General features: G+C 38.5%; 1 pseudogene; it reads right to left on the bottom strand.

Moving 5' to 3' along the window:
- Positions 1-2,402: 2,402 nt before the first annotated feature.
- Positions 2,403-3,472, bottom strand: LOC123935891 (annotated as a pseudogene).
- Positions 3,473-4,575: the final 1,103 nt, after the last annotated feature.

Raw genomic sequence — 4,575 nt, 5'->3', positions numbered from 1 at the left:
AGCAAAGGAAACTGTCAACAAAACAAAGAGGCAACTGGCGGAATGGGAGAAGATATTTGCAAATGACAGTACAGACAAAAGGTTGATATCCAGGATCTATAAAGAACTCCTCAAACTCAACACACACAAAACACATAATCATATCAAAAATGGGCAGAAGATATGAATGGATACTTTTCCAATGAAGACATACAAATGGCTATCAGACACATGAATAAATGTTCATTATCACTTGCCATCAGGGAGATTCAAATTAAAACCACATTGAGATACCACCTCACACCAGTTAGAATGGCCAAAATTAGCAAGACAGGAAACAACATGTGTTGGAGAGGATGTGGAGAATGGGGAACCCTTTTCCACTGTCGGTGGGAATGCAAGTTGGTGCAGCCACTTTGGAGAACAGTATGGAGATTCCTCGAGCTTCCCTATGATCCTGCAATTGCACTACTGGGTATTTACCCCAAAGATACAGATGTAGTGAAAAGAAGAGCCAACTCTATCCCAATGTTTATTGCAGCAATGACCACGGTCTCCAAAGTGTGGAAAGAACCAAGATGCCCTTCAACGGATGAAAGGATAGGGAAGATGTGGTCCATATACATGATGGAGTATTATGCCTCCATCAGAAAGGATGAGTACCCAACTTTTGTAGCAACATGGGCGGGACTGGAAGAGATTATGTTGAGTGAAATAAGTCAAGCAGAGAGAGTCAAGTATCATATGGTTTCACTTATTTGTGGAGCATAGCAAAAAACATGTAGGACATGGGGAGATGGAGAGGAGAAGGGAGTTGAGGGAATTTGAAAAGGGAGATGAACCATGAGAGACTATGGACTCTGAAAAACAACCTGAGGACTTTGAAGGGGCGGCGAGTAGGAGGTTGGGGGAACCAGGTGGTGAGTATTATGGAGGGCACATATTGCATGGAGCACTGGGTGTGGTACAAAAACAATGAATACTCTTATGCTGAAAAGAAATTTAAAAAATACTTTTAAAAAAGAAGAAATCAGTAATAATTCTTGGACATTAGCTGTAGCAAATATTTATGTATATATTCTGTGAGGCAAGGGAAACAAAAGAAAAAAAATTGTCAGCAAAAGAAACCATAAACAAATAAAAGGTCATCTTAATGAGTGGAGGAGATATTTGCAAAAACATAGCTAATAAGGATTTAATATAAAAGTATATAAAGAACTTACAGAACTCAACACCAGAAAAGGAAACCCAACCAAGACCCAAACCAAAAGTGGGTAAATGACCTGAATAGACAGTTTTCTAAGGAAAAGATGCAGATGGCTAATGTACACAAACACCCCCAATATTATTAATCACCAGGAAAATGCAGATCACATGAGATATCACCTCATACCAGTCAGAATGGCTAGTGTAAAAAACAAAACAAACCAAAACAGGAAACAACAAGTGTTACTAAGGATATGGAGAAAGAGGAGCCTTATGCACTGCTTGTGGGAATGCATACTGGTGTAGCCATTCTGGAGAACTTAGGGAGGTTCCTCAGAGGAATTAAACATATAATACCATATGATCCAATGATTCCATCACTGGCTATTGACATGAAGAAAAAAACACTAGTTCAAAAAGATATATGCACCCCTGTGTTTGTTGCTGCCTTATTGACAATAGCCAAGATATGGAAGCAACCTAGGTCTTCCTCAAAAGACAAATGATTAAGAAAATATGGTCTATATGTATGAAGGAATGTTACTGAGTGACAAAAAGAATGAAATCTTGCCATTTGTGACAACATGGATGGACCTAGAACATATTATTTTATGGGAAATAAATCAGAGAGAGAAAGATAAATACCACATGATTTCACTTATATGTGGAATCTAATAAACAAAACAAATGAATGCCCCCAAGGGGAAGGAGGGCATAAATAAAACAGACAAAATTTATAAGAGGAGCAAACTTTAAGGTACAAAATAAATGAATTATGGAGAATAAAAATACTGCATAGAGAATATTGCCGCTAATATTGTAGAAACATTGTGTGGAGACAGTGACTAAATTTGTCACGGTGAACCTTGAGTAGTGTGTAGAAGTGTTGAGTCAGTATATTGTACATTTGAAACTAAAAGAAATTTCTTTTTTTTTGAGGGACTAACACACTTTTAATATATTTTTAAATATTTTTAAGGTTTAAAGAGTGTTAAAAGTTTGTAGTTCCTAGTAGGAAAACATCTGAATTGATACCCTAACGGCAAATCATTGTAGAATGTTTTGGTTGCCTGGGTGGGAGGGTAGGGATTCTCTTCACAGCACCCCAGCTTTCTTCATGAGAAGGTCGGAGGTACACTGGTTTGTATTATTGCGACATCCATTAGGTGACTGAAGTTGCTTTTCCTTCAGCAGAGGCAGTATTTGTCAGAAGGGCATTATGCTTGACCTCCAAATTTGGCTGACAATTTACTGATAAGATTCATAAACTTTGGGTTGCTCTGCTATTTTGACATATTCACTGGGTTCTGGGCCACATCCTGGAAGGCCACCGTAACTTCTGGATCCTGCATGGCTGCAAGAACCTCTGCATCATAAAGAATTTTATTGAACCCAGACATTCTGCCATTCCAGGCATGCCGCCTGCCATTCCAGGCATTCCTGCAGGAAAATTACCAGGCATTCCCCCAGGAAAGACACCTGGGAAAGAGCCATACTGAGTTCCTGATTGTCCTCTGGGTTCTTCCTCCCTCTGGGCTCTTTCTTTCCATTCTTTTTTGATCTCTCGCCCTTTATGTTTTCATTCACATTTTCTCCGATGTTCAGCAATTTTCTGGACCCTCAGTTGAACTTTCAGCATTGCACTAGCATCTTCATTATAATCCAGTTTACAAGCAAGGGCAAGATCATGTGCTGCTTCTTCCCAGTGGCCCAGAAGTCTGTGTGCTTTCCCTGGCCACTTAAAAGGCTGAGCTGAATCGGGATTGATTTCAGTAGCTGTGTCACAGGCTCAAATGGCAGCAATTGCTTCTGTAATTTGATGAGAAGACTGGCTCTCTTGGCATACAGAATGGCCAACCAAGGATTCAGTTTGATGGCATCTGTGATGAGTCAATGGCATTCCGTAGTCCCACATTGGGCTGTAGTTCAGCATCATTTAGAGCATCAATGACAGCCGCTTTTTAAATCATTTGCCTGATCCATCATTTCCTTAGTTATCTCTACATTTTCTTCTCCCATTTCTGAGGGGCATCAGTATCTGGTTCAATCACACCTTCATTGTCGATTTCGAGGTCACTTTCGTCTTGACGGTTCATCTGTCTTTATGTTTTCACCCACCTTCTTACTGTTTTTTCTGATTTAGTTTATGAGTGGCAGGTGGTATTTTACCCCCTATGCTCTCCATCCACTCCTGCAGGAAGTGCATTTTCTCAGTGTGCAGAACACTTGGATTCTTCTTCTACATTTTCATGAGGGCCCGAGGCTCGTTCCCTTTGCGGGGATCCATGGTCCAGAGGTGGTGGCAGGCAGCACCTGCCAGCACCAGGCGCTGGTGAGGTTGGGACCTTATTCCACGTGTGGGTACTCGCTCCTAAAACTAAAATAAATTTCATGCCAATTAGACTTCAACAAATACATCTTTGTAGAATGTTGGAGAGAAATATTTTCGTGATCAAAAATTGTGTTTTGGCTGAATATGTAGTATTCTATTGCGTAACAGAAAACTAATGATTAACCATTATGATAAAAAGTTTTAATATATTACCTTTGGGGTCATGAGCCTTGGGTCTTGACAATAATCTGTAACATGGAAATATTCAGGACAGACCATCATCTAGTTTTTGGTTATTTTTAATTTATTCTAGTTTTTAATTCTTAAAAATGTAATGTATTAAACAAACTGCAAACTCTTACAAGTTTCTTCTGTATATGAGTCCTGTGATAGTAAAACATGCTACACATTAATACCGATATGTCCTGTAACATTTTTTTGAGCTCTTACTCTGTTGTTATTGACATAGATAGTACACATTTAAAAAATTATTCACATTTATTCACAATAATTCACAATTATTCACATTTTAAAAAGGCTAAAAGGATGCCTGAGTGGCTCAGTCAATTAAGCATCTACCTTTAGCTCAGGTCACCATCCTGAGGTCCTAGGATAGAGTCCCACATTGGGCTCTCTGCTGCACTTGCTCCTCCTGCCCCCAAGTTCTCTCTCTCCCCATCAATCAATAAATAAAATCTTAAAAAATAAAAAAATAAATTTAAAAAATAGAGAAATTTAAAAAGGCTAGGAAAAAAGTCTAAACACTCATTGTGGTGTTCTGTTACTCTTAAGTACAATGGAGAATTCACCTAAAATCATGACTTTTACCCTTTCAAGAACTTTAATTATACATACCTTCACTTAATTATAAATTGAATTAAATTTTACATTCATTTATTATATTTCTAACTGAGAATGAGTCTTGTACCTGATACAGCATTTCTTATGGTTAAAATATGCTACAACAAAGTATTTATTACCTTTAAGATATTTAAGATAGGGGCGCATGGGTGGCTTAGTGGGTTAAACCTCTGCCTTCACTCGGGTCATGATCTCAG

Source organism: Meles meles, chromosome Y, assembly GCF_922984935.1.
Source record: "Meles meles chromosome Y, mMelMel3.1 paternal haplotype, whole genome shotgun sequence".
In the NCBI taxonomy this organism is placed as follows: Eukaryota; Metazoa; Chordata; class Mammalia; order Carnivora; family Mustelidae; genus Meles; species Meles meles.
Note: the sequence above shows the minus strand (reverse complement) of the source record. Positions and strands in the feature narration are given on the sequence as shown.